This window comes from Montipora capricornis, chromosome 6, assembly GCF_036669925.1.
Source record: "Montipora capricornis isolate CH-2021 chromosome 6, ASM3666992v2, whole genome shotgun sequence".
NCBI lineage: Eukaryota > Metazoa > Cnidaria > Anthozoa > Scleractinia > Acroporidae > Montipora > Montipora capricornis.
Genome location: NC_090888.1, coordinates 17,720,914 through 17,733,413, shown reverse-complemented (window position 1 = coordinate 17,733,413; position 12,500 = coordinate 17,720,914). Strand labels below are relative to the sequence as shown.

At 38.3% G+C, this 12,500-nt stretch overlaps 1 protein-coding gene across 3 annotated transcripts in view; it reads left to right on the top strand.

The window, feature by feature from the left end:
- The window catches only part of LOC138051653 (uncharacterized), a 55,624-nt gene that overhangs the window by 4,124 nt on the left and 39,000 nt on the right, over positions 1-12,500 (top strand). For 2 of the 3 annotated variants that reach the window (XM_068897901.1, XM_068897902.1), the window contains exon 2: positions 5,967-6,066. The gene's annotated coding sequence lies outside the window, so the exon portion shown is untranslated. Of the gene's footprint in view, positions 1-5,361; positions 5,435-5,966; positions 6,067-12,500 lie in introns of all 3 variants that reach the window. The other variant, XM_068897903.1, reaches the window with a different exon arrangement.

Here is a 12,500-nt window from a genome sequence, read left to right as displayed (position 1 = left end):
AGTATTTTAGCTAAAGCCTTCTTCTATTCATGCAAATTTTTCAAATTATCTTTGCTGACCATATGCCATTTAAGCCTCCGGCTTTGGCTGTTCTCATGTATTCTTCAGAGTTTGATGTGTAACAATAAACAATTATATAACTTGAAATGATTTAAAACACTATGTGTGGCGTTTTGCAGAAACAAGGACAACAAAAATATGTTTAAAATAGCATTTTAGCAGGTGTTTGACAATTTTAACGTGAATCTCCGTAAAAGCGAAGGATTTCTAACTTCTATTCCATGTATTCCTATTCCGGAATACGGTCAATCGAACGCGCCCTAAATGCAAATGAGAAGTTGGCTTGACACGAAGAACTAGCCGCAAGTTTGCTTTGGTACATGTATGTTGGAGTTAAGCTTACATATTTCCTCATTATTAATGTACATCCATGTATGATTGCAATAGCAGCTGAATGCAGAAAAAGGCGGAATTTATTGCCTCAGCTAGGGAAGAAATTTATAAGTGAAATTTCAGAGGATAAGACCGATCCACTCAAGAGAATGACTCTCTTCAATAGAGCAGTTCACGTTCTTGATTGCATCATGCGAAATCACGGAAACATGGTGGGAAATTCAAAGGTTTCAATGGACATTTAAAGCAAAATGTACTGTACATGACTCTACTTCATAGACTTTTGCCATCATAAACCAGACAAATATGTTTATGTTCACAACTGAAATGAACTAGGCTTGGTATGCGTTCTTTGGAATTCCTAAATATTGCTTTTTTTGTCTCCATACATTCTCTTTAACTTTGTGCCTTTAGAATTACAGGAAATGTATGGTAGAAACTCTTTTTAATAAAGTAATTTCTCCAAATTTATTCTGCCGCACCTTCGAGTGCATATCTTCTGTTTTGGAAAATAAAATCCCCAAAATTGCATGTCATGAATACATGTACTTTTCATCATTTTAAACTTCCTTACAAACCTTTGAATTTCTCTCCATCTTGTCCTGCATGATAATTTACAGGGTTCTCCTTATCAGGCGGTAACCGGTAAAATTTACCGCTTGTAAGAGCACGTATTGCCGCCTGCAAAGTCGCTTATCCTTAGCAGAACGTCCAACATTAACCAATTGCTTTACGGGTTTGAAAAGGTCCCTTACCTGTTGCGCTGAAAACTAGGGAGAACCTGACATTACCCATGATGCACTCAAGAGTGTGAACTTGTCTATACTGTTTAATTTGCTTCAGCCAGAACGTGCTTTGTGGGAAGAACTAGGGTACGCTTTTAGATGTTTGGAGATCATTTTATCGTCACTAATCGAGCTGACACGTTTCACCATGGCCTTGTTTACTTGAAGCAGTGCTGGAAATAACAGTCGGTCATCGGACATTGTCCGATCAAATTTTGAAAATGTCCGGCCAAATTCACATTATGATCGAACACGATGACCGAACATCTCACCAGCGCATCTTGAGTTATCTTCTTCAAGGTGTTGTCAGTAAATAAATATGTCCGGTCCAATTTGTCAAATGTTGGACCAAAATGAAGATTTGAAAGGACATATGTCCTGTGAATAAAGAAAAATTATTTCCAGCACTGTGAAGTGTAATTTTCTCTAACATTTCACAGTAATTTACTATGGCGTGACTCATGATAGGGCTGACGGTAGAGTGTTCGAAAATATCTATTTCCCTTTCATTTTCATTTTCGTTTTAAAGGCTTTCAAGAGCTTTCTGTGCGCAGATTAAGGATCGTTCTCGATAGGGTAAAACGTCCATTACATTTTGTGCAAGGTTATTATGTCAAAGTAACAAATCTCATCTCTATCGTCCATCTTCTTTTGTAATGAATCAATGTGCGAATATGGTTTTGTTCGAGACAGGCTGCCTTCACCATATCTTGATTCTCAGACTGTCCAGGTTGCTTGTGTCACGCACTCTGCTCCCTTCCCCGTCTGATTTACTTGGCAGGAAAGCTTGTTCCTGATGTCATATACATTGTCTAATTTCCACCAATAACAGGGAATGTTACACTTTCACAAACCTGAGGAATTTAAAGAATGTTCTTCAGGTGAAAACAACATGTCGGGAGATGCCAGAGATCTTGATGTAGATGTTGACGAAACTTTCCGCGTATTCGGGGTCTTTCCCTGAACAGGAAAAGGCGATAAAGGCCTTTACATCCAGGAAAGATGTCTTGCTAAACTTGTCAACGGGGTTTGGAAAGTCGCTGATATTCCAGATTGCTCTAGTAGTTCATACTGAACTCTCCAAATTCAATAGCGCAATCATTAGTTGCGAAGCCAGTAGTTATTGTTATTTCGCCATTAGTGAGCTTAATACTAGAAAAGAGACTATTCCAAAGAATGGGTCCTCTAAATAGCAGGGGTTGCCTTTCAATTACATTGTATTTCAATTATTCTAAATACCAATTTCCTTTTACGAGAATTTACTTTTCAAAATTTTGCAAGAGTCTGTGAGTGGAATTGCTCTTCATTACTTTGAACATTTCCACACCCAAGGGCTGTTTATGCATAAATGCTATATTTTGCCATTTTACTTGGCTGAGAATTTGATGATCCATATATTTGTTGTTAGGAATATAATGGATAATTCATGCTGCCTTGATATGAAATTTCTCAATGTCATCAAATAGAGTAAGAGAGCAGTTCTCTTAAGCTGACAGACACTGTGTGATACTGGGCAGAAACCTTTTGTAATAGATGGTTTCCAATTAATCGTTTTGTTGGCAAGAATTTTATCTTTCTCAACATAGCTAGTTGAGATGAGAATGATTTGGATAATTTTTGAATATGATGGTCCCAAGAAAGTTTATTGGCTATTAGTAATCCCAGCGATTTCACTAGTTTAGAAAGATTAATGACTAGATTTCCACAGCATACTTGTTGTAAAGGACCAAAAAATTCCTTTCCAGAGATGATCATAGCCTCACATTTCTTTGTGTGTATAGTGAGTCTATTTAATTCACATCATAGACAAATATCAGCGAGAATGACATTCAGTATTTGAATAACATTGTCAGTTGTATCACCAATCACAAAAGGGGTGGGGTCATCTGCCCAAAGCTAGAGTTCACCTGTAGAAACGTTATCAGTGAAATCAATCGAAAACAGTCATGGCCCTAAAAGAGATCCCGGTGGGACTCCATAGGACTTGAAGGGACACTTCTTGTTAGATGTCAAAATTGGGTGTGCATCTAATTAGGGTCAAACCTGGACATAAGTGATAGGACACGAAACTGAATTTAGATTTTGCGGCATTTGTAAACTTCAACAAATTGTTGACCTTTTTCACTTGAAGGTAACTATTTAGCAACAGCAATAAATTCCCATAAAAACCGCAGGCTTGAAGTTCATAACTCAAAACTTCATGATCTACTGAATAACCCCTATGACTTTCCCATCGTCAATGTTTAACTTCCAAGTTTCAGTCAAATATAACAACAAAAGAGACTCAGTAGATAATCCTTCTTATAACCCCACTGATTGATGTACTTTTTCCAAGTGAGAATCTCTATTATCGCATATACATGTAACTGACTGCATTATTTTGCTGGGAATAGAAGAAGAGCTAATTAGTGGCCTGTAATTTGAGCAATTAACTTTAACTTTTCCAATCTTCCATTGAGAGCGATAGAGACCTGCCTCATAAAATTGCCTACTCAAATTAGCAATACAGGAGCAAGGATGGCACTGTCGGTTAGTGCACGTCCTTGGTGCAAGAGGTCCTGAGTTAGATTCCCGGATCTCGCATCCTTGTTTCGACTTCTTTCCTTTCCGGATAGCTAAGTAGCTTTAAATACCCGTAAAACGGAGCACTGATGGAGAGGGGGGAGTAAAATGAGCGCACCGTTGACCTCAGGTTTGTCAGTTGAATTACTGTTACGAGTTATCGACGTTAAATATGGTTACTTTACTTTACTTTATTTTAATACAAGGACTAAAGTCTTCAGCAACCAACTTTGTCTCTCTAAAATTGTCTGCCCCTTGAGCCTTCTTCACATTGATCTTCTTGAATTTACTTTCAAAGGCTTTTCAAGGCTGCTGCCTAAGAAAATTGTCCGGGAGCCCATCGGGCTTCCAACATTAAAAGTTAGTAGCCCGAGTCATTTTTTCAAGAGCCCAGAATTAATTAATTCCAGCTGGGATCATATTTACATGTGAGTGAGGATTAATCAAGTAAGGCGCCCGTTCGGGCTACTTGTTCAGAAATTTGGTCGCCCATGCTCGCAAATAAGGCGCCCCAGGTGAGCGGGCGACCGTTAGGCAGCAACCTTGCTTTTTCTCTTTGCATGGCATCACCTATTGAAACAGTACTGTAATTCTGTAGGGGTGCAGGGATGGCCCAGTGGTGAAAACACTCGCTTCTCACCAATGTAGCCCGGGTTTGATTCCCAGATCTGGCGTCATAATTATGTGGGTTGAGTTTGTTGGTTCTCTACTCTGCACTGAGAGGTTTTCTCCAGGTAATATCTGGTTTCCCTTCTCCTCAAAAACCAACATTTGACTTGATTTGTGCTAATTGTTAGTTTCAGTTTACAGTCTCCCCAGAGAGTGCTCCAGGGCTAGAACAACTAGACAGTTAAAGTTCCTTTCCTTTGTCAATTTGATTTTCCTTAGCTTTAAAGGATTAAGTGGCATCGGTCTTAGAGTATGAAACTTTAAACGTATTGATTTCTTTCAAAAAGTGAATGCAACAAGAATAATAGTAATGATACATACCTGACAACAATAATAAGAAGCTTAATAGAAATACAAAAATAACAAGGGTATATAAATGTGTTCTTGACATAAATGTCACATGTACATGTACTCATTGCAACAAGTACAGGTAATCTTTTAGTTCTTGATCTGTTTGAAAACCAAAACTTCAACAGTTTTTTTAGTCTGGAGGCAACGTGAGTCTTTGTGAAGAGTCAAGTAAGAAGTCTAAATACTCACATTTACTGAGCCGGGCAGAAGGTAATAGTTCTTTCATTGTTATGTTATGTTCATTCTTGATTGCAAGATTGTCCTCACCAACAGAGCCAGTTTTTGATTCCTAACGCCCGTAGTAAATTTTTCTCATTAAATGGCGAAATAATAATTACTGGCTTCGCAGCAAAAGTGTTGTTGAATTTGGAAAGTTCAGCATGAACCTCCAAAGCAATCTGGAATATGAGCGACTGGCAAGTTTACCAAGAAATCATTCCTGGAGATAAAAGCCTTTATCACCTTTTAATGTTGAGGGAAAAGCTTAGAGACCCCAAATACGCAGCAAATTTTCTCCAAAGCACAGTCAACATCTACATCAAGATCTCTGGCATCTTCCGACATGTTTTTTTCACTGAGGCACATTCCTTAAATTCCTCAGGTTTGTGAAAGTGTACCATTCCTTGTCATTGGTGGAAATTAGACATGACGTCAGGAACAAGCTTTCCTACCAAGTAAATCAGACGGGGAAGGGAGTAGAGTGCGTGACACGAGCAACCTGGACTGTCTGAGAATCAGGCTACCTTCACCATTGTTTCAACCAACTGTTCTCCCAAATTGAGAAAATTAGTATGGGTAATCAAATGCTGACGAGTAAAGGCCGGGATGTGCTTTGATTTTGGACAAAACGCAAATGAAATTATTCCCTTATATCAGGGGTTACAAATTATGTTCATAAGAGGCGGGTTTTTTCAAACGTGGACGCCATTTTGGCACTGTTAGAAAAGTTGCCATGGCAACATTGTAATAATAAATGAATGCTGAAATTTTGCACCAAAATTGAGGAGTAATTTGTCACCCATGTTGTTAATATTGCAACAAAATACTCCATTATTCGGATAAAGATGTACTGTAGTGACATGGTTGGGCTGGTTTCAAAGCTGAAGAGACAGTACAAATTAAACATAGGAGACCTGCAACCCACTCAAGGTAGACACTTTAAATAAATGATTTTCTTGTCATGAGTTAGACGTGTTTGTTTTTCAGGGTTATTTTTGGCAGTTAAAAGAAAAGGATTGAGAAGAAGGCAGCATTGCCACCAATTGAAGGTTACATGTACTTTCTACAGCTGAGAATTTAGCTACATGTAAGTGAGTTCATCAGTATTACCTAAACCTCTCTCACATGTTTCTTTAAAAACCATCATCAAATCTCTTCATTATTGTTTTAAATCACAATTTTGTGCCACCAGTGAATTCCTTGCTGAACCAAGACTTATTCGTTCAAAGTCTTATCATGTTGAATTTTACTAATGGACAGCATTTATAACACATTCATTCACATTCACTCATGGAACAACAATAAATTTCATTGAACTACTTGTATGATCAGACTGAATTTGAATTTCATTTGAATTTTCACCACAAAGATATTTTTGTGGAATACATACTGTAGAGGATATTACATGGCCGTGCAGAGAAAAGTATTTCACGAGTGAGCTCAGCAGACGAGTGAAATATTTTTCATCATGAGAAGAGAAATTTTGTATCTCCAAGCGGCCATGTAATATTCTATTTATTATATAAACACCAACCTCCAGAATGAAATACTAAATCGTTTCACAAAAAGCATTGAAAGGAGCCATTTATATTTTGTAACCATAGAAACGGTGATTTTTTCAGCTCAGTGGCAGGATTTTCTTCAATTTTTGCATTTCTTCTTCACTTGCAAGGAATTCGTTGAATACATGTAGTTTTAAGGACGTTCGCGCTAATTGTTTGTGCGCAACGTTACTGCGCAGGTAACGCGACTGTAGTATGTCATGCATTACTTCGAGCATTAGTGAAGTTGAGGTTTTAAGACCTTTGCAAAAACCGTGGACGATAAGTCTTGCACAGCGTTGGATCAGAGAAGATCGTGATCAGTCAAAATTGATTTAAAATATTTACGAAAGTCAAGTAGACTACTGCACGACTGATATTTGTGAGGTTTTATCAGTCGTACACTAGCCGAGTCTACTTGACTTTCGTACATATTATTTTTTCATGCATCAGTTAAAATAACATGGCGACAAAAACGCCGAGGAAAAAATTCCAGGCCAGCAAAAGAATGGCACATTTATTTCCGAATTATCGTGAAACTTCAAGTGAAGCGAGCGGGAGGATGGAAGAGCTCTGGAAAAGGTAGCCGATCGAGTAGACTAGTACTAGTGGCTGAAAGTTTGGAAAACTCGAGGACGAACCGTTGCGTAAATTTATTGGAGCTGTTTCTTTTTAATGTTTTATTACCCTACAAACTTAAGTTCAAAGTGAATGCACGTTTTTTAAGTTCTTTTCCTTTACTTTCGTGAAAATTGAGCAGTATTTTCGTCCTCGTCCGCTTGAATAGTGCGGACCTGCGTGGAAACAATCAGCGATTAAATTTCGCAAAAAACACACTCCAGAGGATGAGCATGACGGCAATGAAGAGATATTATACAAAACACCAACCAAATGAAAATGACCCCTGCTTAAAACTTCGTTGCTATGCTCGAGAAAGGTTTCTTTTTCGGTAAAAACCTTTCATCTCTTCAACGATCGATCGTCTCTTGGGTTCCAGTCCTTCACCGACAGGTCACGCAAAAGCGTGACAAACGAAATTTTCCAAGAGCTTTGCAAAATCACATCGATTTTACTCGTTCAGATCATCGGTGACCCCTATTTTTTTAATCATCAATCACTTACTTTACTTACTATCTACAAAATGTGATGAAATGAAAAAATTCTCACCGTAAGAAGTTCTCTTTTTTTAAAATTTTCTTTCCTCGTGCCATCGAATTCCGGTAGTGGTTGCAACGGATAGAGCTTACGAAAACGCTCGTCGAGGATGAACTCTACTGTTTACCACATCCCTAGCGGCATACAATTATCTAAAAATCTCACTCCTAAAAACCTATGCACGGAAACTTTCACTCCAACAGTTTATTTTTATGATTTTCGATGGATGAGCAGATGAGGCTACATCTCGCTATTATGACCGATTTCTCGAAATTAAGGCATTTTTCCACTGCTATTTTCTCCGAAACAAAGTCGGTGACCCCCATTTTTTTTTTTCATTTTTGGAGTAAGTACTTTATGCCCTAACTCTAGGCAAGAAATGAAGAAAATCTCACCGTAGGAAGATTTTGGCGCGAACGTCTTTAAGTTGTTTGAAATTTTATTCTGCAAGTCAGCATTTTCTTGTTTCTCAGAGAAGGGTTTTACGTCAGCTACAGAGAACGTTACGAATCTATCGTTCACCATTTTTCACTGACAGTTTGCACAAACAACCATGCAAAGGCGGGAAGTGACGTCATCAATGGATGTGGAAAATACGCCACTCAGGTCCCAGATGTAGTTTCTTATGAATTTTTTGAGTGGTGCATTTTCCAGTAAAAAACTGCTGTCTATATAATAAGATGTAATAATCTATTTTACAATGATAATTTATGGTCTACATCAGAATGATTGATGATAAAATAGTCATATTGCCTAAATTAAATTGATTCTCACAATGGAAAATGATGTGGGTGAGTTTCTTTGATCCCATTCATGGGTTAAGAGAAATCCAAATGGCCCCATTCATGGGTTAAGAGAAATCCAAATGGCCCCATTCTATCCTTCCCTGGAGCACCTAACATTTTGTTTCAAGTTCATATCTAACGCCAGACGATTTTACTGGTCAATGTGGGACATCCTAGGGCGTTTGAGGTGTGAGTGGGTTAATGGTGTCCAAGATAAGTGAAGCAAATTAGCCGAAATTGTCTTTTCTGATATGGTACTCCTTTCCAGTCAATATTCAAATGGCTTTATTGTGTCATGCATCTATTCCATTTCTGTGCTGTAATTTTATTTCCTTTACATACATGTTCTTTTTTTAAATTTTGCTTTGATATAATTATTTTACGCCCCATGCCATTAATTTGAATGTACAGTAAGTAATAAAAGCACAATATTTTTTTTGTTCTCTTTATTATATATGCATTCTATATGGATATTTTTATACACGTATTTGTACCCTTTTTTTCCCATCGAACTATGATTTTTTTAATTTCCATTCTAATTACATGTACATGTAAGTATGCACATGACCGCATTACCCATGATTCATGTGACTGCCAAATTCAAGACAAAATGGCAGATGAAACTTAAGAGATGCCCACGATAGAGGCCTCTACAACTTCGTAGTCTCTTCGTATGCTGTTAATTGGTATCCAGAATATGAGCACACAAGAGATGGCTGTTGATTACAATGTACTTCGAGGAAGCTAATTTGCACCTGGAAGATGCAATTTTAACTTTACAGTTGCTACTACGCAGTGTGGTGCATAGTGACGACTCTGTCCTTCAGGATTTCAAGATACATGTAATAATAGAAGCTGTTCTGACAAAAGTATGCTTCGTTTTTCGTGTAACAACAAAACAGAATGAGGAAACACCTTTATTAGCTCCCTTGAAACAAGGGCGTCAAATTCATCCTTGACCTACAACCAAACTTACAGGAGGTGAAAGACCAGTCATCGTTGTCAAAAGAGAGGAGATTGAATTCTTACACAAACTGCACTTCTCCTGAGTAAAAATTGCCAATTTGCTAGGTAAAATTCAGTAAAAAGTACTTTCCGTTGAAGAAGATGGGAATTTAACTTGAATGATGACACCGAGAATGGGACAGCATTGTCAGGTGTGTAACACTCTACGGAGCTTGTACCTATAAACTACAATAGCTTCCTTGTTTATAGGAGTTTCAGTTATATTGCGGATCCAGTGTTGGCTGATGTTATTAGAAAACCTCTTCATGTCATACCCATGGTCAGCATACTTTATGGACCCCCAAATTCCTGTATCGTATAAATTTACCAGGGGGAGCTCTCCATTGATTAACAAAAGTTAGAGGCTCAGACCCCAAAAGAGGTACCCCTCTCAGGCATCTGGTATGTAATTGAAGTGTACACACAGGTAGTTGCACCTTTCCATGATTTCATGTATGGGTAGGTATTAAATGGGGCTCATCAAAATACCTTGTACAGATCCACCAAACAGGTGATAATTATGATTCATTTTAAGTGGTTATTAAAGTAAGTTGTGACAGATGCTGTAGCCCTTCTGTTGATACAGTATGTGGACTTGGTGCCATTTTCTATGGACAAGGGTTTGGTCCTAGGGGAGGAGCCTGCTGGGGCAGTATACAGTAAGATTTTTGCTTCATCAGCTTGAAGATGCTGTAAAGATTGGACAACAAAGATTGCTTGGAGCCCTCAGAGCAGTTTACCGTAGGAAGTACTCAGTACCAACATCAAACACCATAGCACATACAGTGTACATGGAAATCACAAGCTAACCAGTGAGAGGTTTGTTGTGCATTGCTGTGTCGATGGGTATTCAAGGGTCATTGTATATACCACATTAGTTAACAGATAATATTCGAGAGGACACAGTGTTGGAACTGTTCATCAAAGGAGTGCGAAAATTTGGCTTACCCTCGAGAGTAAGTTGTAAGTGATCTTGGATTGGAAAATGTTGGAGTGGCACAGTACTTGTTAGAAAATCGAGGACTGGACTGCGGAAGTATCATGACTGGAAGTTCTGTCCACAACTGCCGAGTCGAGTGAGTTTGCACTGAGATATTCACGCTAGTGTTCGTTGTTGTTTTGCCATCCTTAATGGAAGGGAAGACATTGGTCTTTGTGACCCATTAAACAAAGAGCACTTGTTTGCGTTGCACTGTGTTTACATGCCAAGGATAAATGGGGCATTGCAGCACTTTACTGGTCAGTGGAACAATCACCTTGTTTCTGGGGAACATCAGTTCTCCCCACTACAAATGTTCACTTCTGGTATTTTGAAAAACATGTACATGTACTCTGGATACTCTCTCATTGAGAGTATTATTAATCCAAATGAAATTCCGTTGTACGGACTTGATCCAGATGCACCTTTTCCATTAGGTAGGGGTTTCAATAACGTTTGCAGTAGATGACTGGGCTAATCAATGTAAGCAGCAGTCACTCTTATCTCTTACAAGGGTTTGAGTGAAAATCAAGGCAGAGTAGGTGGCGGTGAGAGACAAATTTCTGACAAACAGACGGCGATATACCACTGGTGACCGGCTTCAACCCCTGTTAGATGACGACTACCAGGTCACCTCACAGAACAACTGCAAATTTTGGGTGTCTCTTTTCACCCTTTGAATGATGATGGTGAATGTGATAGAACTCAATGTTTGAGGTGCATTGACTTAGATTTCAATCAGCTCAACATACAACAATGATAAGAAACTTTCTTGAGATGAGGCCACTTTGGTGGCAAATACAGCGTACACGTGAAGACAGTTGTTCCTAGTATCCATCTAACCTGAAATTCGTTGTTGACATAGTGAAAACACTATCAATTTGAAAGTAGCACTACATGTACATTGTACTTATTGTGACACTAGTAATCACTATCATTTTAATGTTTATGTTATGATGACTTATCGGCTGGGTAGCGTAGTTTGCCCTAAAAGACTACCAACTTCAGTGACAAATTAAAAATGTAAACAGCGTGAAATTTATTTTCTGCCTTGATACTGCCCTGCTCAGTACAACAAAACAATTGGATTTTACAACATCGAGAACTTTTAAGTTTTGAATGCAACAATACAGTTTATTATTGCAATGAAGCCTTCAGGTAACAATTTTACAGTATGGTATACAGGAATCGACAAAATAATAATTTGTGTAATATTGATATCTGCAAAATTATACACATCAAAAGCAGCAAACAATTAACAGCAATTGAGCATAATTATACATGTATTTATAGGAAATCTCCTTTAAAACAACTTGCCACAAACCTGACACAACACGGTCTTTGTTGGCAAAAGGCATATCACACAATATCCATTTCCCAGTAATCTGATGCGAGTATTGCACTGAACTCCTCTCTATTAGTTCGGGGAATGACTGTTAAGTCGATAGTAATTCTAAGACTGTATTACAAGTGTGGGCCATTGATCTGTGGCCCAAACAACCAAGTTGCGAAAAATGAACTTGGATTGCATCAAAAAGCATTACTGTAACTCCGATCTGACCCACTGATAAACCTCATGATAATTTATGAGGAGTGCCAAGGCCTTTAGTGTATTTTTGAGAAACTTAGGCTATCCTTTTCTACATCACTCCACGGGTTTGCCTCTAGGCAACTTAGGATTTTGTTAGTGCATGGAATTACCAATTCATATGTATCTTTTGGAAAGTGCTGTAAAATCAGGAAAACTAGGAAAGATATCCTTACTGCATCCCCTGCACCCTGACCCCCCTAGATCTGCCCCTGCAAAGACTACAAATTGCACTCGCTCTACAGGCTCGTGCTATCTTGGTCGTCCTTGAAAAAAATTTACAAGTGGTTATTCATTCCACATTGCATTCGGAATCACGTGATTACCTACACAAAGCTCTTTGAATATTGACTGGAAAGGCATAACATATTCTAAGGTTAAAAAGCTCATTAACATGCTTTGGGATACTTTTTAGCCCCCCAAAAATAGGGTTCCATGGACTGGGTCCATAGAAGTGGTCCAAAAGGG